This window comes from Camellia sinensis, chromosome 12 (genome assembly GCF_055761805.1).
Source record: "Camellia sinensis isolate YWXY chromosome 12, ASM5576180v1, whole genome shotgun sequence".
NCBI lineage: Eukaryota > Viridiplantae > Streptophyta > Magnoliopsida > Ericales > Theaceae > Camellia > Camellia sinensis.
Window position 1 is genome coordinate 121104023 of NC_138972.1, and position 27585 is coordinate 121131607.

The 27585-nt window shown below is 34.4% G+C and overlaps 1 protein-coding gene and 2 long non-coding RNA genes across 6 annotated transcripts in view; 2 read left to right on the forward strand and 1 right to left on the reverse strand.

Annotated features, from left to right (window-relative positions):
- The window catches only part of LOC114312664 (uncharacterized), a 146322-nt gene that overhangs the window by 37740 nt on the left and 80997 nt on the right, over window positions 1-27585 (forward strand). The gene's annotated exons all lie outside the window — the stretch shown is intronic.
- LOC114296207 (uncharacterized) lies at window positions 2151-15163 on the reverse strand. Of its 3 annotated transcripts, none has more exons than XR_014347120.1 (11): window positions 15022-15163; window positions 14205-14600; window positions 14021-14106; window positions 13659-13704; window positions 12738-12775; window positions 12429-12539; window positions 11773-11812; window positions 11608-11705; window positions 11275-11341; window positions 10080-10153; window positions 2151-2486 (listed from the first exon to the last, which is right to left on the reverse strand). It is a non-coding gene; the product is annotated as an uncharacterized LOC114296207 (long non-coding RNA). The 3 variants fall into 3 exon arrangements; XR_014347122.1 differs by having other exon boundaries at window positions 12738-12784; XR_014347121.1 differs by lacking the exon at window positions 12738-12775.
- On the forward strand, window positions 19774-26296 carry LOC145804745 (uncharacterized). Of its 2 annotated transcripts, XR_014347124.1 has the most exons (5): window positions 19774-19834; window positions 22886-23050; window positions 23127-23175; window positions 23247-23336; window positions 26044-26296. It is a non-coding gene; the product is annotated as an uncharacterized LOC145804745 (long non-coding RNA). The 2 variants fall into 2 exon arrangements; XR_014347123.1 differs by having other exon boundaries at window positions 22886-23175.

Genomic DNA, 27585 nt, shown 5'->3' on the forward strand with positions numbered 1-27585 from the left:
TCACAAAGGTTAGTTTCTTATGCTTTTCACTTTTTCCTATTGGATATATAGTTAATTATAATTATTTTTATATTTTCAATGTTTTAATTCACTTATTTGCCTACTCTATTTATTTATTTATTTTAATGTACATAGAAATCCTCCTCACCCAATAGTATTTGTACGTCAAGGATCTCTTGCACTTAAATTTATGTATCTCTATCTCAACGCTCTCTCTCAATTTCATGATTGTGTATTGAAATTTCTATAACATCATGCAATTAGTGCAAAGCATTTCGTGCCATGTTTGTAGGTGAAGGATGTTTGGACTTTAATTTTTGTCTCTATGTTCCAACGCTCTCTCCATTGCATGATTATCTGAGATTTCTACCACATCATGTGATTGAGAGTGCATTGATGTAGAGTATTGTGTGCTGTGTTTATATGCCCAGATACAAGTCCAACTGATTTGCAACAATATACATATATTAAATATTTTCATCACTTACATCTGCAAGTATAATTTTAAAACTCATGCTTAAGATCTTTAAAATTTGCATTTGCTTAGGGATATTTCGGAAACTTACCTCTTTGGTATTGCTTTTGTTTTTCACATTTTTATTAAAGTTTAAAAAGTACATCGCTTTCATTTTGTGAGAAAATATTTCTTGAGAACAATTTTTGTGTGTGTGTGTGTGTGTGTGTTTCTTAAGCCATTTGTTTTTAAACTTTTATTTATTTATTTGTTTTTCAAAAAATGAAAACAAAAAACTGAAAATGATACTAAACATTTTAGAGAGAGGTGTCGGATAAGAAGTGAAAAATATGGGTTGGTTTTAAACTAACAATTCCTTACAAAGCGGTTTTGGCAAACCAACTTTGAATTGGTTTGCAATGCAGCACTTGGCAAAGCAAAATTTGGCTGACTTATTATTTAGGGTTGTTAAGAGCCGGTTTTGTGGACTGAATTTATTTATCAAAAAGTTATAGTATTCAATTTTAAGTGATAAATTTATTGTCATAAAAAAATAATTCAGCTAGTTATGCTTCTCACTCATTTAATTTATTAATTTCTGCCATTTTTACATGATCTTAACAAACTTGAGATGCGGATTTCAAGTCGTACCACAGGTTTCACTTCCCGCCACCCTTTTCCTTTTTCACTAAATAAAAATTTTATTATATGTATATAAAATAAAAACAAAAACTATGTGCACACTTTAATCTCTCAAACTTTCTCATATTGTCGATCAAAAAAACTCTCATATTGTAATTCTAATTCTACCATATTGATTCTCTATATCAGTCTAATTTTATCAAATGTCCTCACTACAAGAATTTTCACTTTTGACAACTACATTTTTAGTCGCCAAAAGTCACTATGTAGTCGCCGAAGGCTTTTAGCGACAGAAATATTTGGTCGCAGAATTAGTCGGGGAAGAATTGTCGAGAAAGATCATTGGTGACTAAAATTATTTTAGTCGCCAAATGTACTACATTGCCGTCTAAATTTTTAGTCGCCAAAAGGTTTGAAATAAAATTAAATATTATATTTTCGGCGACAAATTTTTTTGTCGCTAAAAGTTCAATTATTTTTAATGACTAATCATTTAGTCCTGGAAAAGAGTTTTAGCTACTAAATATATTAGTAGCCTAAAATAAATAACAATGTTTTGGCTACTAAGATTTTAGTCGCCTAAAGTCTTTTTTTTTTTTTGCCTACTAAAGGTTTAGTCGCCTAAATTATGTTTTTAGCTACTAAGATTTTAGTCGGCAAACATTTTCTGTTTTGGCTACTAAACATTTGATTGCCTAAAGTCTCACATTTTTTTGCTACTAAAGTTTTAGTTGCCAAAAGTTTTTTTTTATTTCTTCAACTTATTTTTTTAGCTACGACATATTTTAGTCGCCATATGTTCGATTGTTTTTTTTGGCTACTAAACTTTTAGTAGCCAAAACTATTTTCTGTTTTTTTTTAACTACTAACAATTTAGTCGCCAAAAACATGCTCTTATGGTTCATCACAAAATTATAATTTATTCACAACCTGCCTATATTCCATGCAACCTATTATACGTATATAAACAAAACAATACATATACTATCCATCATTTCACAACGTAAAATTATCAATCATGCCATAGTCCATATTACTTCCAACCATCCAAAAATGAATAACTTTAAATGTATATATTCCATACAAACCAACTATTGTCCAAACTAAAATTATATTTCCATACAAAAATCCAACCCGCCATATACAAAAAATATATTTACTACCATGCGATATGGCCATTTGGCGTGGTACAACTTGCCATCATTGGATTACAAAAGTGATCTATATGCCACACCAGCAACTATTAGTTGGATTACAAAAGTTATATGTATCAGTAATGCTAATATTCACAAAAGTAGAGGAAGACATAGTTAGCAGGATTATACAAAAGCATCAAGTGTCCTTCATAAACAAAAATGTAGACTATCCACAAGTCCACGCCAAAAGCCATCTACAAAAAATAAAAAAACAATTGCACCCATTACAAAATATCAATTCATTTAAACATAGGAAAAATGTTGTAATAACATGCATTTAAGGTAGAACAATCTATAAAAATCTTTTTTCGAAATACAATCATATGTATGTATCATGAAAGATTTATTCCAAACTTGATTTCAATTTACAAATAATACCATTTCTAGGGGCATACCTTTTCATAAAATAAATTTTTATGAATAGAATGTTTTGGTGGTAAATTTATTTTAACTCTTCTTCATTCTCATTTTCCTAGTCAAAGTAAAATGATTGAGTAATCTACGGGGTTATCTCTATAACCATATCATGCTTTCTTAATACGTTTACCACCCAAATGACCACCATGTATGATGAAACAATGGCATCATTCACAATGAAAATGTTGAACATTTATTGCATGTCAAACTCTCTTTTTTTTCGAATAAGTTTAAGCCGTTTTCGGCTTTAACTCCCAAATTACGTGTGCTGATGACATTCCGTCTGTTGTCTACGGTGATTCCGGGACTGTTTTGCTTCTTCGCTCCCTTAATGCCCTTTTTCGGTTAAGCTTAAGGCGTTTTTGGCTTTAACTCCCAACCTACACATGCTAATTACATTTTGTCTGTTGTCACAGATACTATTTGTCACGGGGAAAGTGACCGTGACATCCGTACAGTGGTTCGGGAGCTGATTCGCATTTTCGCCCCCTTAACGCCCTTTTTCGGTTAAGTTTAAGGCGTTTTTAGCTCTAACTCCCAACCTAAACGTGCTAATTACATTCCGTCTATTGTTACAGGTCCTATTTGCCACGGGGAAGGTAGCTGTGACATTTGTACGCTGGTTCGGAAGCTGTTTTGCATTTTCGCCCCCTTAACGCCCTTTTTCGATTAAGTTTAAGGCGTTTTTGGCTCTAACTCCCAATCTACACGTGCTAATTACATTCCGTCTGTTGTCACAGGTCTTATTTGTCAGGGGAAAGGTGGCCGTGACATCCGTACGATGGTTCGGGGGCTGATTCGCATTTTCGCCCCTTTAACGCTCTTTCACTACAGGAAATTACACTTCTGGCGACCAAATTTGGCTACTAAAAAAAATTTAGTTGCCAAAAGTTGTGGAATTGGCGACCAAAAATTATATTAGTCGGAAAAAATACATGATTTAGCTACTAATTTTTTTTAGTCGGGGTATATTGATTATTGGCGACTAAAAAAAATTTAGTCACTAAAAATGTCACAATTGGCGACTAAAAAAAATTTTGGTCGCTAAAAATGCACCAATTGGAGACTAAAATTTTTAGTCGCTAAAAATGTCACAATTGACGACTAAAAGATTTTTTAGTCGCTGTATAGTTGGTTTTGGCTACTAAACTTATTTAGTCGTCGAATGAAAAATAAAAATTTACTTTTTATTTTTGGCGACCAAAACTTTGGTCACCAAAATTTTTTTTGGAACAACTAAATTTTTTACCAACTAAATGTTTTAGTCAGCAATTTTAATTAAAATTTTGGAGGGAGGATTTTGAATTTTTGAAGGGTTCCTAAATTAATTGGCGATGAAACTATTTTTCAGTCGGGAAAAAGTTAAAATTCTGTCTTTGGTGACCAAATCTGTTAGTCCGGAAAAAAAAAAAAAACAAAAAACAAAAAAGGGTAGGTTTGCAAAACATCATCGTTTTTGGCTAAATAAGCTCCAATTTCTCTGCTTCTCTTTCTCTCTCTCGCTCTCACGCCTCTCCTTCTACGATCTCTCTCGCACTGTCATACCTCCGTTGATCCAACATTGGAACATTATCCCAGGTATGTCTTTCACCCTCTCTCTCTTCAGCGCCTCTCTTCCTCTCCCTCTCCGCTGCTTCTCTCCCCTCCCTCTCTCCCCGTCGATCTTCAATTCTAGGGTTTTGAGACGTATATATATGCCTTAGATCTTTTGCTATATAGATTCAATCAGAGCTCTTCAAGTTCTTCTTCCACTTCTTCAATTGGAGCTCGATCTAATTATATGTTTTGTTTGTTTTGTGCATTGCAGGGTCGGAAATACCTCTTTGATGAATCAGTATCCTTCGTGGATTGTTTATTAGTTTAATTGTTGAATTTAACGGTGTTTGTTTTAGTATATTTTTACTTTTATTTCTGTGGATTTGGTATTGTTTGCCTCGAATATTGGCTTTTAGATATGTGAATAAGAAGTTTAGCAATCAATACAAGGCAACAATCGGAGCTGATTTATTGACTAAAGAAATGCAGTTTGAAGATAGGCTCTTTACTTTACAGGTTAGTGATAATGTTCAATTTTTTTGTTATTGAATTCATTTTTATGTTTTTTTGTGCTCAAATGTTGATTCTTTATAGTTGTTGAACAACTTCAGTGTTGGCTTCTCATTATATTTGATTTGGTTGTTGAGAAAGGGATAATTTGTAGGAAGTACTTGTGAAATTAGAAATTTACCAGATCTGGAATGAAAGAAAGGGATAATTTGTAGGAAGTACTTGTGAAATAGCCCTCATTCACCAATAGTAAAAGATGTAATTATTAAATAAAAAACAGAGGCTAATATGTAATTAGGCAAATTGTAAGGAGATATTGTTAATTTACCCTTAAATTTATTTATTGAATATGAGCAAATTAATCAGGAGCACTAGAAAATGCTCACAAATATTAAGCATACTTTAGAATACATTTGAGAGCCCTTTCAAGATAATTAGCACGGTTACAAGCCACAACCAAAACTGGAGCCTAATAATTCAGAAAAGAGGGATGCATATGTGATGACTTTAAAACAGAAAAATAAATAAATAAAATAGAAGAATTAAAATGATAACATGATAACATTATAACTATTAAATTACAAACAAAAAAGCACAAGCACACACATTAGTTAAATGAAAAATGTGCAGGGGAATAATGTAACAGCCTAAGAATTTGAGCCAAGTTTTTCAAATGTGTTGGACGACTACACCTCAAATGGTGACCGTCTATTGTAATTTATAATAGAGTGCATTGTATATGAACAATACTATCAGGACAAAAAGGAAAACCAAGCAGCAAAAGCTCTCACTCAGAAAAAAGAGAAGATGGGATTGAAAGGAAGATTGTAGAATTGAAGGAAAGTTTTAAACTTAATGCGACACCCCAAAGAATGTAACGTGATATAACTATATTATTATTCATCCTTGAATACCCTAAGCCCTGCCTTATGTTATATGTCTACTTGAATTAAGACTTCTTAAGAATTAAAAGTGAGAAACACGCCTTGATAAGACAAACCAAAGAATATAATTACTTGAGAATGAGTTTGAAAGTATATGTTAATATAGAGCTTTGAACATGGAAATCCTTATGTCTTGTATTGAGAGTTAGGGAAGGACTTCTAGGTTGAATTTAGTAAATTTTGAGTTTCCCTATTCACTAATTAAGGAGCTTAAATATTTTAGACTAATGTGCTTGTCATTTTGCTGCTATATTGTTTTTACTAATCAGGATTAGTGCTAATTAAGTAGAATTAGTGAACATTAATCATGATTAATTAAGCTAAGTAAGATTAAGTTAAACCTTGATTAATTAGAGATTAACCTTGATTAATTATAACTAAGATTGATTAACTAAGCTAATTAATCCTTGGTGATGCATACACACACCTCAACATTTCCTACAAAACAAAAGAGAAGAATATAGAAAAAGAGAGAGAGCTCTAGAGTTTATTTAGGCTAATAAGGATTAAGGAGTAAGCATGATTGGTTAGGACTAAAGCTTGGTTAATTAAGCTAATGGGACAATTAGTAAAATACTTAAGGTAACCTTGATTAAGCTAAGCTAAGCAAATAAATTAGGATTTGGTGAAGCATATAAGTTAAGTATACCTATCAAATAAATTTTAGGGGAATATCGTACCTATAAGTATATAAGTTTCCAAATGAAATTTTGTTGATGGATAATATAATTCCTTCTTGGTACAGTTATTTTACTTACATCACTGTAGAAAAGTTGGCTCGAACTCTGGAGGCAAAAGACATGTCTAGTACTTATTCTGCATACTTGTTTTGTTAGTAATTTTCAAATTCAGGCATCAACCTTTTGTTTTCGTAGTTATTCTTTTATAACATTTTGTATTCATAGTTTTGTTATTTTCTAATCTGGTCTACAATTTCCCTCCTCTCTAGACAGTAAAATTGTGAGTGTAGACGGTGACAACAACAGTCATTCAAGAACAAGGTTAGTGTTACTTGTATAAACAGCCCTTTCTGTGCAGATTAACCCTTTCTCTAATCTTTGCTCTCCTCTTCTTTGTGATAAGATTTAGATGCGAAATAAATTAAATGAATGGTTACTCATTGCTTGATTTCATATGAATGGTATTTGTAGTGAAGCCTGCCTCACATAGTTGCACGGTTGCTTGCACATTGAAGAAGAGGAGAATAGAGGTACAAGATGAACAAAGATGATGTGGTATTATTGAATCACATTGTGGAAAATTATGCCTAGGTAACAGCTAAAGTGGCCATTGTTATCATGAATCGACCATTTATGAACATTGCTAATATAGTTAAAGATCACCTTTCCCGACTAACCAAAGTTTAGTAGCCAAATGTTTAACTTTCGGCGACCAATAATAGTTTAGTCGCCAATACTATCGCCGACAGGGTATAGGCGACGAACTTGGTGACAAAAAAATTTAGTCGCTAATTAGATTCGGCGACCAAAAATGGGACTTTTGGCAACCAATATTTTAGTCACCAAAACTGTCATTTCTTGTAGTGTTTTTCGGTTAAGTTTAATGCATTTTCGGCTCTAACTCCCAAACTACGTGTGCTAATTACATTCTGTCTGTTGTCACAGGTCTTATTTGTGACGGGAAAGGTGGCTGGGACATCCGTACAGTGGTTCGGGGGCTGATTCGTATTTTCGCCTCCTTAACGCCATTTTTCGGTTAAGTTTAATACATTTTCGGCTCTAACTCCCAAACTATGTGTGCTAATTACATTCCGTTTGTTGTCACAGGTCCTATTTGTGATGAGGAAGGTGGCCGTGACATCTGTATGGTGATCCGGGGGCTGATTCGCATTTTCGCCTCCTTAACGCCCTTTTCGGTTAAGTTTAATACATTTTCGGCTCTAACTCCCAAACTACATGTGCTAATTACATTCCGTCTACTGTCACAGGTCCTATTTGTGGCGGGAAAGATGGCCGTGACATCCGTACAGTGATTCGGGGGCTGACTTGCATTTTCGCCTCCTTAACGCTCTTTTTCAGTTAAGTTTAAGGCGTTTCCAGCTCTTAATCCCAACCTAAACGTGCTAATTACATTCCGTCTATTGTCACAGATCTTATTTACGACGGGGAAGGTGGCTGTGACATCTGTACGCTGGTTCGGAAGCTGTTTCACATTCCCCCCCGTTTTCGGTTAAGTTTAAGGCGTTTTTTGCTCTAACTCCCAACCTGCACATGCTAATTACATTCCGTCTATTGTCACAGGTCCTATTTGTCACGGGGAAGGTGGCCGTGACATCCGTACGGTGGTTCGAGGGCTGATCCGCATTTTCGCCCCCTTAACGCCCTTTTTCGATTAAGTTTAATGCATTTTTGGCGCTAACTCCCAAACTACGTGTGCTAATTATATTCCGTCTGTTGCTACAGGTCCTATTTGTGACCAGGAAGGGGGCCGTGACATCCATACAGTGGTTCGGGAGTTGATTCGCATTTTCGCCCCCTTAATGCCCTTTTTCGGTTAAGTTTAACACATTTTCGGCTCTAACTCCCAAACTACGTGTGCTAATTACATTCCGTCTATTGTCGCAGGTCTTATTTGTGACGGGAAAGGTGGCCGTGATATCTGTGCTGTGGTTCGGGGGCTGATTCACATTTTTGCCCCCTTAACGCCCTTTTTCGGTTAAGTTTAATACATGCTCGGCTCTAACTCCCAAACTACGTGTGCTAATTACATTCCGTCTGTTGTCACATGTCCTATTTGTGACGGGGAAGGTGGCCGTGACATCCGTATGGTGGTCCGGGGGCTGATTCGCATTTTCGCCTCCTTAACGCCTTTTTTCGGTTAAGTTTAATACATTTTCAGCCCTAACTCCCAAACTACGTGTGCTAATTACATTCCGTCTGTTGTCACAGGTCCTATTTGTGACAGGGAAAGTGGCCGTGACATCCGTACAGTGATTCGGGGGCTGACTAGCATTTTCGCCCCCTTAATGCTCTTTTTCGGTTAAGTTTAAGGCGTTTCCGGCTCTAACTCCCAACCTAAACATGCTAATTACATTCCGTCTATTGTCACAAATTCTATTTGCCATGGGGAAGGTGGCCGTGACATCCGTAAGGTGGTTCGGGGGCTGATTCGCATTTTCAGCCCCTTAATGCCCTTTTTTAGTTAAGTTTAATGTATTTTCGGCTCTAAGTCCCAAACTACGTGTGCTAATTACATTCCGTCTTTTGTGATGGGGAAGGTGGCCGTGACATCTGTATGGTGATTCGGAGGATTCGCATTTTCGCCCCCTTAACGCCCTTTTTCGGTTAAGTTTAAAGCGTTTTTGGCTCTAACTCCCAACCAACACATGCTAATTACATTCCGTCTGTTATCACAGGTCCTATTCATCACAGGGAAGGTGATCGTGACATCCATACGGTGGTTTGGGGGCTAATTCATATTTTCACCCCCTTAACGTTTTTCAGTGAAGTTTAATGTATTTTCGGCTCTAACTACCAAACTACGTGTGCTAATGACATTCCGTCCGTTATGACAAGTTCTATTTGTCACGGGGAAGGTGGCCGTGACATCCGTACGTTGGTTCGGGGGCTGTTTCCCATTTTCACCCCCTTATTGCCCTTTTTCAGGTAAGTTTAAGGCATGCTAATTAAGGTGTTTTGCCACAGATCCTGTGTTGACACGCTAACCACCCATCTCTTCACCAACCTCATCATTGACCGAAGACTAGCACACTCCCATAAATTTACTTAATTCTGCATATAGAATCTGACTTGAGACTGGTTTGATCACCACATCTATAATAGTTGAAATGATCAATTAAGTAAACGTACATGACGTGAGGATCTCATGCATATTTTTCCTGTACATGCAATGCTGCGCCATTGATAAAAGCATTGAACCAAAGTCCAAACAGAGTTTTATAAGCTAGAAAGTGTCATTTCATCAACTCTAAGCACTAGAAATGCAGATAGACTCAAACCTTGACAGCCAAAGTAATTTGTCCACAATTTTTTTTAGTAATTTCCAACTAATGTTTGACAACCAAGAGTAGAGTCACAAATTCATATAATTAATTTGATATAAACACTCAAGTATTGAGAAAAATGAAGAAAATGAGGACATGTTTACCATGAGTACAAACTAAAGGCACTACAACTTGCCAAGGAAAAGATCAAGACAAATAGGAAAACAAGTCAAGGCTGTGAGAAAGCATAGGATACTTACCTGCTGAACAATATGCACATACAAGGATGAATGAATGAATCCAAACTTCAATAAAGAATCCCAAAAATTCAATAGAAATCTAAATAACTAAAAACTAAATCTCTTTACCGGGAATAATGGCAAGAAGCATACTAATATACAAATCTAAGCACAAACCTCCCAAGTGAGAGCAAATTGCCGAAGGTAAAGGTTATTCCAAACTTGATTGGATTCAAGAAAACAAGCATAGACTACAAAATATCGAGGAAAAAATTAGATTAGTTTCCATCGTAGGCACACCATAACATAACCATGTGAGACCTCTTCTATCATGAAATAGGACATGTTAAATGCTACAAGCCCAGAAAATTGAAATCAAGAACTACAGTTTCAAGTAAATCACATACCAAAAATAAATAAATATTCAAGTAAATCACAAAAGAAAAGAAGTTGCAAAAGCAACGGACCCAACCTTCAAGTAAAATAAGGTACAAGAAATAAAAAGAGAGATTAATACCAAACACTCACCTAAAACTAACAACCACTAAACACAATCCTAAACACTTCAACAGGGATGCTCATCTAGAGCTCCTATGGTGTCGTTGTGTGTGACTAGAGTATAGGTGTGTGATAGAATGAGAAATTATACCTTCCACTAGACAAGAACTCAAAGATTAAGTCAAACCAAGTGTTGAAGGTCACACAACAAAACACAAACACACAAAAGGTGGGAAACCTCTGTACGATGTGATCTAGAGTGTATAGAGATGGTAGAACACTCAACAATCATTGTAATTAAGTGCCAATTTTATTTATTATGCAATTGTGGGCCTCCTTCTCCCTAAAGTCTTGTTAGTGTTATGAACTATTAATAAAAACATTATTTGAAATGCATTCAGCTGATTTTTAAATAGATATAATTAGTTTTGCACATGATTAATACATAAAAAATCACTTGATATATGTCTCTACTTATATATGTATATTGATGCTTTTATGGGACTCTTGCTCTCAAGATATTTTTACAAATGGGCGCTCAAACTCCCACTTAACTAATTGATCGCTTGATGTTCAGATCTGCCTGTTCTTTGATTTAGTAGTCTAAGTGACTGGTTAGCAGTGGTTGAGTTTAATACCATCACTAGTTGCACCAGGGTCAACTCAAACTGTAAAAATAAGAATGGACATTCAAACAACAGAACCCTCATCCACTTCTAAGCTATAATATTGGGGTTTCAAGTGCTCAACAGAAAGAGATTTTCTATACTACCAACAGTAGAGTATTCAATATTCAATCTAGTTTTAACACAAAAGAATGATTTAAGTATTCAACGTTTGAACCTACCAAGAGTGTAAAAGTTAAAAGAATTACCTTTAATTCAAAAGATTTAAGATCTCGAGCAAGCTGCGCTGCATTTATTCCTTCACAGGCTAATAGCCTGCATATAAATTAGAAAAAAACAAATTAAAAAAAAAAAACTTCAGAAGTATGGAAGAATATCAAACTATTGACAATCATCAGTCAGACATTCTCAAATAGTTGATTCATGTGGAAAACCAAAAAAGAGGTCATTGCAAACCCAAATTGGGAAAGAGGATGAGATATCCTCTGCAGTTATTAAATAAACCATGGAATCTCAAACCATGTGTTCAATGATTAATGTCAGAGAAATTAGGAATATATTAATCAGATTTTAAAACTAACCATGTGTTGGAACTCATTCCATGAGTACGCTTTTATTTCAATGGAGGCAGCTTTTTTTTTTTAAACTTCTTCTTCCAATGAAGTGAAGCAAACAATAACTACAACAAGAAAAAAACTTAGAGAAGTGCCTTTGAGCAGTTGCAACAAATCAAAAGGTATTCTCACATTTTAGCCGTTTAGCGTATGTACACTCCGGATTCAATATCTGCAAAGACAAAGTATTCATTCATTTAAGTTACTGATATTTTATCAGAGGACTCGAAGCCAAAAAATCACAGCAAGAGGGTGAAAATACTGCTGGAGGCAAGGCTGGTCTGTTTCTGATCTGTTTTGGTAAAATGGTCACAACTCTCTTAATACTGAATATTTTTTCTGGCCATAGAAAGGTATCTCATATATCTAAAATTTGGCACTGGTATCACACAAGGAGTTTTGTAAAGAAAATGGCATAAGAACAAAGTAAGGGGTAGCTGTTACTCCCAGAAATCTGCAGAGTCCAACTGTAAGGACAAGAGGTTTTTGAAACCCAAAACACCTCCCATGATCTTACAAAAATTCAGTTATACAAATAACACATTAATAGAGGTCCTGTAAAACTTTCAGAGCCAAAGGATTTTTGTGTGAAGTTTAGAAAATCAGCCAAGTTGTTGCATATGCACAGAATCTGTGCAGAGCAGAGCTAAAAATCATATCAAGATGTTAAGCCGTACTCCTGTTCAATCAAGGTTCACCATAAACATGCATAATACAAAAATACACAACCAAGATGACAAGATAGAAGAGGCGGTAGAGGAGAAAGTAAGGGTTAAAAGAGTTCTTACAATATTGCACAAGTCTCTTCTTTCTTTTTCTCCCTTTTCTTCCTCTCCTTCTCTTTTCTTTTTCTTTTTTGTTCTCTCTTTTACTCCCAGTCAGTTGCCAGCAGCAGCCAACTGCACAACTCCAGCAGGATTTACAGTTCCAGCAATGCAGACAGCAGCATCAGATGCATAGATGCAGACAGCAACATAAGAAGTATAAACACACATCAAGAACTAAAAATTTTGATCAATCAAGAAGATGACACAAACAAATTATTATGCGCATAAGCTGATTTGGGCATATTTAAGTAGAATGCAATGACCACTTACCAGTGCATTTGCCTGTAGTTGGGCAATAGCAGCATTTCCTAGAATGGCTGAATTGATTAGTTCAGCAATTGAACCACAAAATACAGCACCCACAATAGCACCAATCATCAAACTTGGTACATACAACCCACTAACAAATCCAGACCCTTAGCACACTGTGGCAACAACTTTAGCTACTGCTAATTGAGCTGGCAGCCAGATTCCATGTAACTTTAAGGCGCTGTTTGGGAAGCCGAAAATGAGGCTATTATAGCCTCATTTGAGAAAAAAGGCCAAAAGCAACACTGTTCATCGGTTTTCAAAAATATATATATATATATATAGGCTGCTGCCCGGACAGCCCCAAAATGTTACATCAACGGCTAAATTACCATTTTGCCCCTTTATATCAATTTTAAAAATTATAATTTTAGGGACAAATTTGTCATTTTAAATTTAAACATCATTTCAACACATTTTTCAATACAACAACTCAAATAAAATCTATCTCATCTTCCCAAACACAAAAACTAAAATAGCCTACTAAAATAGCCAAAAAGCCTACTAAAATAGCCACTTCCCAAACGAGGCCTAAGTAATGTCATAGCTACTTAAGGTAATACATCTCCTTGGCCAAACCAATTGGATACACTTTTTACATGTGCTTATTCTTTTCTTTGTTAATCTTTAAACCTTTTAAAAATTATATGAGAGTCATCCAACAAATGATTTAAATCTTAATTTCTTCAATTAAAAATACTTCCTTATAGTAACAGAAACTGTTGTAACAATTAATTTAAACAAAACACAATTATCATAAGCTTCCAAGAACCATTCAAATTAAACTGCAAAATCTCAACAAGTTGACTTTGAACTTCACATTTATCACCACTAATACCCATGAATCAGCACTAATGACCACAAAAACCAAATGACACTTACAGAGATCTCGGATGAGAAAGCTTCCCAAGGTCTGGGGCAAGTTTCCCTGCAAAGGAAAGTCCATTGAGATCTCTACACATAAAATTAAATAGCAATACGTCAGAAGATATAGTGATTCAAATTGTACAATTCTAAACCCTCGTCATCAAATCTTTAAACAAAAATCTTGGCTTCCGTTCACAATAAATTCTAACTACAAAAGATTCAACACATTTGCTCACTATTTGAGGAAAGAAGACATTCGTTCACATTTTAAGGAAATAAATTGAAATGAATGTAATTGGAAACTTTTTGAGTAAGTCTAAGAGGGACTTAGAGATATTGTACTTCACCATCAATGCAATGAACACCGAACCACATACATGGGTCGTCGTCATCGGGATTCCAATTGAAAAGGCGCCATATGGGTCATAATCTACACTTGCACAGAATTCCAACAATGCCAATCCTGCACTTCGATTCCACATACCATTAGTAAAAATGGACAACCTTCAATCATCAAATGCAATTATGGGAATTCAACAACAATGTCAGAGCACAAATTACCTTCAGGATTAAGAGATCAACACCCTTGAATTTCCACAATAAGAATAAATACAAGACATACAAGACAGTGTTGGAGGCAGCTCACAGCCAGGATTTTATACAAACTCGCCAGATTTTTTTTTGCATAAAACACCTTGTCCGAGATTTGAATCGGATTTTTGCACCAAAATATGAACAACAACAACAATTTGTCGGGTTTACAAATATGAGAATAACACATACGAACTATAATACATAGAAGATAAAATTCAGAGGCCTCTTGAAACGAATGACCAAATTGGGGTCCCTCATTTTATTGGTTTATTTTTAAATTTAAATTATAGGGTACAACACCTTTGTTTTCACCAACAATCGCATAACCCAGATCAAGAAATTATCTCTGAGGTTCAATCCAAGCTGAAATTCAACAAAAGAAATGATTAACAATCTAAAAGGGGTTCCAAAAAAAGAGTATTTCACAAGTAACAATACAAAAGAATCAAACAAAAAAATGAATCAAAGAATACACTCATGAGCAAGCAATCTAAGAAAAGCAAAAAAGGGTTTGAAATGCTTTAAAAACAGATTAAATTTACCAGGAAAGAAAAGGGCAAAAGGGTAGTCAATGAAACAATTCGTTGCTTGAAGAAATCATAAAAACCCGGGAGCAAGATTCAGAAAGGGGGAATGGAGAAAGGGGGACAGAGAGAGATAGAGAGAGAGACCGACGACGAAGGCGAAGGCTAGAGAGGCAGAGAGCGAGAGAGAGAGAGAGAGAGAGAGAGACAAAGAGAGAGAGGGAGGGACAGACAGACAGACTGAGAGTGAGAGAGAGAACCTGTGAGGATGCGGCGATGGCGCTAGCGTGCGACGCTGGTCTGCGCTGAGATGAGGTGGGGTGAGGTTTGGTGGTCTCTCTCTCTCTCTCTCTCTCTCTGTGTTTGACTAAAGAGAGAAGAGGGGCGCCAATATTAAAAATTTATTTCCCTCTAAAATTGCTAGACCTTTAGCGACCAAATAGCTTATTTGTCGGCAAAAACCAATATATAACAACTAAAAATTTTGGTAGCCAAAGTTCAAGTAACGGCGACTAAAATATTAGTCGCCTATTATACCACTTTTGGCGACTAAAGGCTTTTTGGTCACCGAAAATAAATATTCAGTGACCAATTTTTTGGTCACTGAAGATGAAAAGTGAAATTTATGTTTTTATTTAGTTACTAAATTAATTTTGTAGGCAAAAAATACTATACAGCAACTAAAAGTATTTTGGTAACCAAAAATTAATATTTGCCGACTGAACCTTTAGTCGCCAAAGATTAATAGCAAACATTATGTTAGCTTTTTGGCAACTAAATTTATTTTAGTAGGCAAAAATTGATGTACCAAGGCTAAAAAAATTTTAGTAGCCTAAAACATATACTAATGCCGAATAAAATAATTTTTAGTCACCCATTGTGGCATATTTAGCGCCTAAATTTTTTTTTTGTCGCCAATAATTAAGATACAGCTACTAAAAAAATTTAGTAGCTAAAAACTAGATTCAACAGCGACCAATATAATTTTTAGTTGCCTATTCTACAACTTTTGGCGACTGAAAAAAGTTTAGTCGCCAAATTTGGTCGCCAAAAGTGTGAATTGTTGTAGTGCCTCTAAAGGACCTAACATATTGGGGCAAATATAATACACACTTATTTTACAGTACACTGTGGAAACTACTGGCTATCCCCGAGAGCATCCGCAACTGAAGGAGCTCACAGAAGCCTCTTTCAATAAGTACAAGGAATGGTATGGCTTCTATTGGTTTATCTCCAAAATAAATATATATATATATTTTTAAAAAATTTCAAAAACCTGTTTGATTTGGTTTTCTTTTCTTTTTATTTATTTATTTATTTATTTATTATTAATCAGTAAGAGAGTGATTTCAAATTTATGTAAAGAAGGTTTTGCTTTCATTAGATTGAGAAATTTCACTGTGTTGTATTAGTTATGTTAACAAAGGTTTCACAACATAATAACGGTAATATGATAATTTTACACCCAAAGTATAAGTTTAAAAAGACCCACAAAACTTTATCCGTAGCAAAAACAAAAAACAAATTAACTCTTTGAAATTCTAAAAAAAAATTAAAAACTACTAGAAAAATAATTACCATACTAATTCAATTCATGATTTGACAAAAATAGCAAATGCATGACAATACATTATCTTCAATTGTGTTATTGCCTCTTAAAAAATGTCTGGCAGATACTATCCAAAAAAAAAAGTGTCTTGCTGGAGTCTAATGAACATCCCTGTTGATGAAGGACAGCTCATCTCAATGCTTCTAAAGCTCATGAATGCCACGAAAACTTTGGAGATCTCCCACACGACGGCAAGGGAAGTTTTTCATTCATAATAACATTGCAAACCCACGGTTACAAAAATAATCTCCAAACAATATAAACTGTCTCTCTAAATGCGGGATAAGGCCTCGTGTCTCAATCCTCATAATTTTTGTAATGACGGGAGCCTTGTGGAAATTCAATTATAAGCTCTTTGGCTGTAATTTATAAATTGACTTATTTTTTCAACTTATTTTTATCATTTAGGCTTTGTTTGGGAAGTTAGGTTTGGGCTAAAATAGTTAATAAAGACAAAATAGGCTAAAATAATCAATAAAATAAAATGTCACATCTAAACCATAATCATTTTACTTATTCTCTTAGGACCATCAAATCAATTGCAAAAAAAAACCAATTATGTTCCCAAACACAACTTTTTTAGCCATGCTAAAATAATCAAAAAACAAGAAAGCCAACTAAAATAACCTATAAGCTTTTGTCAATCTTGAGTAATTTTTTTTAGGTCTATTCAGATTGGATGATCAAGTTTTTTTGAAAATTTGGATACTAGTAACAAATTTAAGTAAATTGTATTACGTCTTTTTGGACAAAATTTGACTTATTTTTGTTTAAAGTAAACTCCCTTTTTTTTCAAGATTATTTTTAAAAAAATCATTTAGTATAGACGGATCTAAAAAATAGAAATAAAAAATTGACTACAAAGTTATAAAAAAATTCACTAAATATAAAAAATAAGTCAAAAAAAAGAAAAAAAAAAAAAGAAAACTAGTGTCAGCTTTTTCTATAAGTTGGATTGGCATTGTTAGTTAAATCTGTATGAGTAATCAGTAAGTCTGCATACTCATAAAAAATACTAGAAAAAATTTAAAACCAAGATTCATTCATGAAAGGATCCCACTATAAAAAATTAAATCTATACTTTAAATCTGAAATTCTAAATAATTTTCTCATATTTTTTTATGGGTGTCTAGACTTTTTCATTTGCTGTTAGAAATAGAACATCTCCATAAATTCTAGGTGAACCCATACCCATTTGATACTTAATATTATATCCAATATTGAATCCCAATTGAAGAGCCAAAGTGTGAAATTCATTTTGAATAATGCTTGGGACCCCTTTTTGGGGGTCACCCCCTCACCCCCCCTTTGCCACGTGGCAGGGGGTGATTGGTGGAGCAGGAAAAAAAAGAAAAAGAAAAAGAAAAGGTAACCAATGAGAGAGAGAGGGGGTCAAAGGGGTGGGGGGAAAAGGAGGGATGAATCATTAATTTTATACGCAGATAACAGCAATTGACCCAAATAAAGAAGCCTACGAGATAGGACTGCCATTTGTAAAGAAGGCTGGTGTGTAGCGTAAGATCAACAACTTCCTTCAACCTGATGGCATTTCCATTCTAAACAACCTCCTCACAACTGTAAGTCCACGCCTTCAACTTTGTTCCCCCCACACCACATGCATACATACTGTAGACACTCAAATTCTTCCGTGTCTTGATCACTGTTTGATTAATCAAGATAAATAAGTTTTTTTGATTAATCAAAACTACGTTGTTCAAATTTTTTTAAATAGAAGTGGGTTTTACTAAAATTATGGATCTTAATTCATTTTAAATTATGGGTCACACCAAAAGAAAAGTAAACCTATTTTTGACAATTGGGTCAACCCAAATGTATGGGGCCCATAAAAATATTTTATCAAAATTTAGTGAAATAATTTAAATTTAAATTTGAATACAAATCATGTTCATAAAATAAGAAATAAATTACTTGTTTCTTGGAAATAAGAGCCAATTTTGGAATTTCCAAAATTAATTCTCCCCTCCTAAGCCTATAAATAGAAGTTCTCATTAGGGGAAAAGGGAGACATTCTTTGGCTAATGGTCTTGCAAACTTCTGAGCAATCTCGAGACTTTTCCAAATTCTCTTTTTAAAATTCTCTCCAAAGTTCCTAAACTTAACAGAAATGATTATCAAGCACTTCAAACTTGTGCCAATGCTTTCAAGTTACAAATACGAATTTGGTCTCTCTTTTCAAAGAGATCATTTCAAGATTCGTTCAAGATCAAGCCGTTCAAGCCCTCGATCAAGCCTTTCTTCTCCAAGTTTCTCCATTCAAAGACTCACTACAAGAAATTGCACTTTTAGCGACTACTTTTGGCGACGACGTCAATTTTTCATAGCCAAAACTATATTTTTGGCGGCGCAGTGATGAATTTCGTTGGTAAAAGTAGACCTTTACCAACGCAATTTATTACCGTTGCTAAAAAAACATAACATTCACTAGGCGGCAAAATAATTGGTAGGCGCCAAAATTTCAAAAAATTTAGCTACGAGGCTTATGTTTTAGCAACACAATATGCGTCGCTATTAGTGTGCTTACTTTTGGCGACGACAAGTTAGCGTGGGCAAAGAGTAAAACATTTGGCGACAACAACACTAATCGTTGGTAAAAGTTTTGCTAGTGAAATAAGGTGATTTAGTGATTTGTGTTTTTATTATAAATTTTTAAAAGTTTTAAATATTCTAGTTATTGAATTGTAAAATTAAAGTGATTATCAAATTAGATCACAAAATGAACCCATCAAGCCCAAACACACTCTTAAGTTGAGGTGGCTAATTTGAGATAATTTAAACTTTTCCAAAGAATGTGGTTAGATTATCAATTTCAATATGTTTGGTTTTACTTTCAGAAACTTGTTTCAGAATTTTTTTCTTCTAAAAAACTAAAAAAAAAATTGGTAAAAAAATTAAAAAAATACTTATTATTTTTGTACAATTTTATCTTTTAGGAGGCCATAAATAATTTTTTAAATTTTAAAAATGTATTTTTGATTTTTATAATTTTCAAATTGGTTGTAATTTTTACAAATATATATATATATATATATATTTATTTTATTTCATTTCATTTTTTTTTTTTTGCCTCAAAAAATTGAGGCAGTGGAAAGTTTGCCCTCAAAATTCCCCTCCTTTTTTTCAGGATGGGTAAACCCTTGTCTTTCATTCTTGCATAGCCTTCTCACGATTTTTTTTGTTTATTAGCTAACACTACAAGATTTTATTTTATTTTATTTTTCAATCAAATACAAACTCTTTGGGTTCGTTGAAAATTGTATAAGTTGCAAAACAGAAAAAGGGAGGGTTCGAAAAGGGCACTTCGCAGCGGCGAGATTTCAACCTGGAAACTGTGCTTTCTCTTCGGTGGTGAGACTGCTTGAGCGGCGGTGATGATTGACGATTCGAAGGGGAAGGGTTTCATTCTCTTCTCTTCGATCTGAAAAAATATTAGTTCGATTCTTGAGGTATGTTCGAATTCCACCATTCTCTCTCTCTCTCCCTCTCTCTCTCTCTCTCTCTCTCTCTCTCTCACACACACACACACACATTCACTCCATATTTGTTCAATTATTTGGTTTTTTTAACTGCAATTTTGATTATGGGTTTGTAGAATTTTGATCGATGGATTAATGTTGTGGATTGTTGGATCTATTTGAGTGTTGGGTTTGTTTGGGTGTCTACATTGAGACTCTAGTTCATCAATTGTTTGAAGGGTTATCCATCAGAGTCCATATCATACTTCCACTATTGTCGATCATACTTTCAAGAAGGTCAGACCCTCGAGGTTCTACTTGCTAATTCTTCATCTATATTCTTATGGATGGCGTGTCATGTAAACATTCAGATAATGATAAAATCACTTTCATATCCTCATCTAAATCTGCTATAACTGCCCCTGCCCACACAATGCATTCATCTTCATCTTCATCTTCATCTTATTCTTCTTCTTCATTTTTTATTTTTATTTCTTCTGGGTGGGCTTTCCCTCTTATATTTTATAATCCTAAAATGCAAATGAGTAAAAATGAAATGAATGTAATATCGGTCTCTGCTTCGAGCAACCAGAGCATAGAAAAAAAAAAGGTTCAATGAGAGTGATTTTGCGGTTAATTTAGGAAACTATGAAGACGAACAAATTTTGAATTGGATGAATTTGAGCCTTTAAAGGTGATTGGAAAGAAAAACAGTTGCCACATGTGGGTCTTTAAGTGTTCAAGCTGATAAGCAGAACTTGCCTGTCTTGAAAGAATGGAAATTGATCTAGTTAACAAATCAAAAGGGTTGCCGATTCAACAAGCGGTCAAATGATTCTAGATTTCAAATTTCAAAGCATGTCTTTTATTTTTTTTTATTTGCAAACACTTCAAAACCTGTTAACTAATAATATATAAAGCTTGAACACAATTCAATTCACACAATCCTTTTAAGTGGTCAAACAAAGTGTTTCAACTGGCAGTTGAACAATTCTATTTAATTTGCCAAAAAAAAAAAGAAAAAAGGAAAAATAGCTTTGGGGTTTTCAATGAAGCTTTACTGGTTATGGTCAGGGTTGTCCAACTACTGAGTGGGTTTTGGTTTCAAATATTGCATTAAGTATTGATACCAAAGCCAGTATCAGTTTTGTTCATGATCTTCTGGATGGAAGTGAGCATGCTATGTTTTTTTTTTTGTAATTGTTATTATTGTTTCTGTCATTTTTATTATTATGATGATTTTGTTATTGGTGTTTTTATCATTACTATTAATGCTATCACTGTCATTATTTTTCTTTAAAAGAGAGTAAGTAGTTAGTCAACAATCTCATATTTATGTGATGGAAATACTAAATGTTTGTTAACAGAGTCTACTGTTTTATTAGGCTTTGAGTCAGCAAAGTTCATGTTATAATGCCATATGATAGGATCATTACGTGCAAATGTTGATATGCATGCATACATAATTGTCAAAAACTCAGATTTTATTGTATAGAAGATTAGTTGAGTTATTTATTTATTAATTCTATTAAATTTGACAAGGGATATTTATAATCTCTAAATTTACAAGAGACAATATGTATTTTAAACAAATTTCATAAGGTATATTTGTAGTTTATTCTAAAAATAATACGGAGGTCATCCACTTGAATTTTATTATTGATGTTCTTATCTTCAATTTTCCTTTCTTTACTGTGAGAGAGAGAGAGAGAGAGAGAGAGAGAGAGAGTGAGTGAGTATTGGGATATGGTCTAGCTCAAGCATTCCTGGAAGTTTGCAAGGGCCGAGTTTGGACACAACAGAGGTGAAGTTCTGTTGCACCTCAAAGAAAAGGTGAATAAATTTTCTTTGCCGCCAAACTTTAATATCAGTGACAAAGCCCCCAAAATTGTGTTTGCTTAAAGACTAATTTGAACAGATGTAGCCTTGAACCTAATCAGATCTCAGTTTTTATCCCATTAGGTAGAAAGGGATATGAATGGTGAATTTTCCTTGGATGACCACTCAGTGTTCATCATAATACTCTTCTAGAGTTCCTTAAATCAAAGATTGGCCGCATAAAAACCTAGTTAAATCATAAAGCTGTTCCAAGATATATAACATCCCATTTGTATGTTGATATGCTACTGTTATTCCAATTTTGTGGCAGTTTTTTTTTTTTTGGTGTGCATGCCTCTGGCTATTTTTGGATGCTGGTTATGAGTTATTTCTTTATTTCTTATTTGGCATTTGTCATTACATAATTTGATGAGGTGAAAATGTTAATCATTTGATGGATTTATTTTTCAATGGACTAAAGCAAGTTATATAGAGTCTTATGTTGATGCCATAGTGTTAGACTCCACTTTCAGCTTTTTTTGGTAAAAGTTTTCGTATCGTTTTCAATAGATTTTGCTAGTTTAGTGAGCGATCCATTGTTTTCACTGTAGAATTGGTTTTATTTTTGGCATTTTAAAGTTTTTCAATTATGTGGATCGGATTTCGTTGAATCTTTTGATTGTTTCGTCTCGAAATTCGACTTTCGGGAGCGGAGTGTTTGAACCTTGTTTTGTTTTTTGCTAGAAATGTCCTGTTTAGATCTTTGCCTCATTTGAATTGTTTTCAACACTCCTTTCGGGTTAGATTTTATTTGAATTTATCAGTATTGTGAAGATTTTTATGTGTTTCAGCTGAATTTCAAATCTCACTTGATGTCATACAGTGTTTGGTTCATGAAATGCTTAGAATTTAATATCAATTTGCATATTTGATTGCCTAAGCCTATTTAGATGTAGTTTCTGCTTATTTAGAATTGTAACAGTGGTTAATGAGTTTTCACTAACTGATCCAATTTAAATTTTGTTTGTTGCTCAGACATTGGACGGAATTTTAGGTGATAATAAAGGAATTAACAGTCTCTTGCATTGAGTGATCGTTTACTGCTTTCCATTTGAAGCACTTTCCTTGTAAATAGAAGTGATAGTAAAGTCTAATTGAAGTGTGTCCCATGTGAGAGGAAACATGGATTTTTTTAGGAATTACTCTAATGAAACGGTTTCGCAGAGTGCCTTGGATGACAGAGGCCAGGGACAGACCATGACTTCACTACAACTGTTCTGTTCTTAAACGTGATTTCTATCCCAGATATATTACTTACTCAAAGGAGGAGGAAGCAGTTCGATGTATTCAATCAGTGCATGGGTTTACCTTGGATGGTAGATCATTTAGGTGGGAAATGGCTACATTCAAGATTTATGTTCTATTCTGTATTCTGTTATGTAGGTGTTGGGATTTCATTTTGCAGGGCATGCTTTGGAACCACAAAGTATTGTCATGCCTGGCTGAGAAATGTGGTATGATTTCTGAATTTGATTGGAAATTAGACTATTGGTTATAGGTGAGGATTGAAATTTTTTTGGTGCAGTCTTGCAGCAATCCTGATTCTGTATTTGCATGAGATTGGCACACAAGAAGATAGTTTCACTAAAGATGAAATAATATCAGCATACACAAGGTATTTTCATATTTTGATTACCCTCTGCTTTTCCTCTCATTTAATTAAAATATGGCCCTAAGTCCATACTATAAGATTTTGAATGAACGTTGTGCATAACACTTGAGTTTGTAGTGGTAGACTTGGGATTATTTTTCTGCGAGCTAACTAAGAACGTCCCTGATGTGGATTTTATCTTTTTAAGCAACGTAATTGGTCACTGATACAACTATAATTAGCATCATTGTTGGTTGCGGTGAGGCAAATCAGAAAAACAAGATGTCCTTGGAAAATTTGTCTTAAAATGAAAAGGAATATAAACCTGAGACTAGGCCCATCAATGGATTGTATTCTAAGCTGAATCTAATCCAATAATTTGTGGTTGAAATGTAATTATTCAATTACTATCAGAATCTAATAGGTCTGATTGTTAACAGATCAGACATGGATTTAGTTGATCTGATCTGTTAATGATTCTGTTCAATTATAAAGATGAATATGCTAGTTATAAAATGTTTCAGCTGTCAAATCCTAATTTATTGGATGATGGCTTCTCCGTATACTGCAGAACAACAACACTTATTTGACTATAGGATTTTTTTTAACAACACTTGTTTAGAAACTTATATATGATATAGTTTTTGGGTAGTTTATAACTTTTTGGACAATTATAACTTAAGGATAGTTCTTTTTGGATGGTTTTGAATTAAGGCTAGTTTTTAGATGATTGGAATGTATAGACAATTCTGAATCTAGGTTGAGAGAGGAAGACAATAACTGGACCATGATTTTGTGTTCACTGGCTGCCCAACTACATAATGACAGCAACCTGTATTCAGTCAGTATTAGAGAGTAGTATAGTATAGTGTAACTTACCCAAAAACTTTTCTCCATAGTCACAGATCCATACCCACCATAGCTACCCATCTGCCCTACAGCAAGCATTCTAGGTGATGAAGATGAAGATGGCGATGGAACTGCTGCAAAAACACACACCACCAAGCTAATATTAAAAAAAAAATTAAAAATTAAATGGTATGAAAGTACATATATTTTTTTTCCCGGGTGTCAAAATTAGTTGGTTAGTTAATTAGTTATTAGTAAGTTAAATTACTACTAATAACATTCGATGCTTCAGCATAAATTCAAACTTAGAAATTAAGGAGTATAACCACTTGAATGTTTGAAAAAAAAAAAATAACTAAAACCCAAGGATCTCAACTGCTTGACCTAGACTTAAGTTCTTCAAAAAACTATTAATTGATCCACATTAAAAATAGAAAAACCAGCTTAGTCTTTAGCATAATTTGAACGAAGTAACAAATGTAAAGCAATAAATATATACATATCATAAGTACATCTACAAAAGCATTGTGGAGAAATGAACAATGAAGAGAGAGAGAGAGAGAGAGAGAGAGAGAGGTTGCTGACTGTTGATGCTTTACCAGGGCTGATGTTAGGGTACTTGTTATAAACAGGATCTTCAGATCTCCAACCTCCTCCTCCTCCATTTCCACCAACACCACTTCTCTGCATGGGGATATCAGTGGTGAACCTCTTCTTCTTCCTCTCTCAAGCTTTATGGTTCTGAAACCAATAAAACACATTCTTCCCTTCAATCTTTCCATACTGTCTCAACCTTGCAGATATCCTCTGAATCTGCTCAAAGACATTAGCAGTAGCAGTAGAGGATTCAATTTGCCCGACACACCTCACAAATCCCATGTGGATGATTCTCTTCAAGTGGTCCTCTTTGCTATTTGGAGAAATGCAGTGGATGCTAACAAATAATGGGCAAATCACTGGCAATGATTTGAAAGCAGTATAATTAACCATTTCATGGGACTTTGTTTGATTCTTGTTTGAGGTCCTCCCAATTATACCCATGAATGATCAACACTTTTCTGCTACATTAACTTTGAATATGATTTTTTAAATTTTTTATTTTTGCTTTATTTCTGGGGTGATTAGTCAAGGCTAAATACCAATCAAGGTTCACTTGAAATAACTATTTCCCTTTAGTAGTAAATTCTCAATCTCTTCTTATTCTTCTATTTTTTGATCGATCGCTTATATTAGCTTTTTACCTGCTGGTTCAGTCATAAACAGATCTTTACAACAAAGCATGAACCTAATAATTCCAAAGGGATCTTGCTTGATTTTGTTTGTATTGGCACTGATTTTAGACAAAGCTTCTCCCAAACCGGGGGGGGGGGGGGGGAATTAGAAAAAACTCTTATTTCTTCCTAAATTACGCATGCTATTATAAATAATATTCAAGGGGGCTGATTATTTTTATTTTCTATTTTTTCAAGCTGAGGCCTTGTCCAGTCTCCATATTGGTTTGAACATGCTCATTAATCAATAACCTAAAACAGTCTGATTGTTTAAGAAACTTTTTTGATTGAATGATACCCATAGAGAAAATAATTCAGAGTGGCAAGCACCTCCTCACATAATTCACCATTAGACAGCAAATTGTATGTACTCTGTGTTGCTAATAGAATTCAATTGAGAAAATGGACATGAAAATACCAATGCAATGATGCTTTTGCCTTTAAATGTGAGAGAATTCCATAACTGTCTAATTATAACATTCTTTCCTTCAGAGATTCTCTTGTTATTTGCTCAAAGACATTAGCAGTAGAGGATTCAATTATGTAGGCTTACGTGACAGATGCATTTCCTCATGAAGTGTTTTTTGTTTGAATCTTCACAATCTTTGCAGCCCAATCTGCTGGTTGTTGACCTAAATCTTCCAGTAGCATCCAGTTTAGTTGGCGAACACAAACTAGAATTTGCGTTGGGATTGCACGGGGACTTGCCATTCTTCATGAGGAAGTGCGACCACATATTGTTCATCGAGATATCAAAGCTACCAATATTCTCCTTGACAAAGACTTGACACCCAAAATTTCAGATTTTGGTCTACCAAAACTTATCCCAGCCAACATGACTCATGTCAGTACCTGTGTGGCAGGAACAATGTAAGTTCTAACAATAATGCATTCATTTTTTTAATCCATCTAATCATAAGAGTTCATCTTCATTACGTTCTTAGAGAAATTACCAAAAACATACATTGCATTTGTACTCGAGATAGTGACTTGCACAAGATGAGTTATTGGTTTGATATCAAATAATCCCCAGTCATGCACATGTTGTCTACAAAGAAATGGCAACTTAATCAGTCGTCTTTAAATCATGCTACTTTTTGGTTGTTGAATTGTCTAGATAGTAGATAGTTATTTTCTGTTGATTTTGTTGATGAAGGAGATTCATTGTGGAATCTTTTGGGTAGAATTATGGATGGCAATTAAATCCGAACCCAATGGAAACCCACCCTGCCCCGCTATTATTAGCGGATTTCCCCAAATTCCCCCCCAATGATTAACTGTTTTTCTTCTCTCATTTTTCATAGCACTGTTGGCTGATGGTTGTTGCTTGTTGGTCCGCTGCTGCTGCTGCTGCCGCTGTGCTGCTGCAGAATTTTGCTCTGCTGCTGCTGCTGCAATGTTATTGTAAAGCGGGCTGCTACTAGATGATGGTCTGCTGCAAATTTGGGTTGTTAGTTTCATGTTTTCATTTTGTTATTTGTTGTTTTTACTATGGGTTCATAATTTGGATGAATTTGAGTATTTTAGTGAGTTTACCTGTTCAGATTTTATACACCGCTTCCAAAAGCATATTTTTCAACAGTGTTTTTTGGCCTACACATCAACTTTAGGTGATTTAATATCAATATTATTAGTTTGTAATAATAGTGCCTGAGGGATGCCTCTTGTAAATATGTACATCTTATAAAAAAATATAAATGATTTTCAATTTTTTTTGCCACTACAAATTTGTCGTTGTCAAAAAGTAAAGCTTTCTTGACAAACAACTTGTCGGTAAATGTGTAGCCAAAAGTTTATTTTTGCCCACTCATATTGTGTGTATTTTTTGCCAATGTCAATTTGTCGTTGCCAAAAGTAAAGCTTTATCGACAACCAAATCGTTGGCAAATGGCAACATTTACCAACGTAAATGTGTCGTTAAAAGTTTACTTTTGCCCACTCATTGTGTTGGTAGAAGTGTATTTTTTGCCAATGCCAATTTGTCGTTGCCAAAAATAAAGCTTTAGCGACAAACAAATCATCGGTAAATGGCAACATTTACCGACGTAAATGTGTCGCCAAAAGTTTATTTTTGCCGACGCATATTTTGTTGCTAAAAGTATATTTTTTGCCCATACAAATTTGCGTCGCGAAAAGTGCCACACAATCATCAT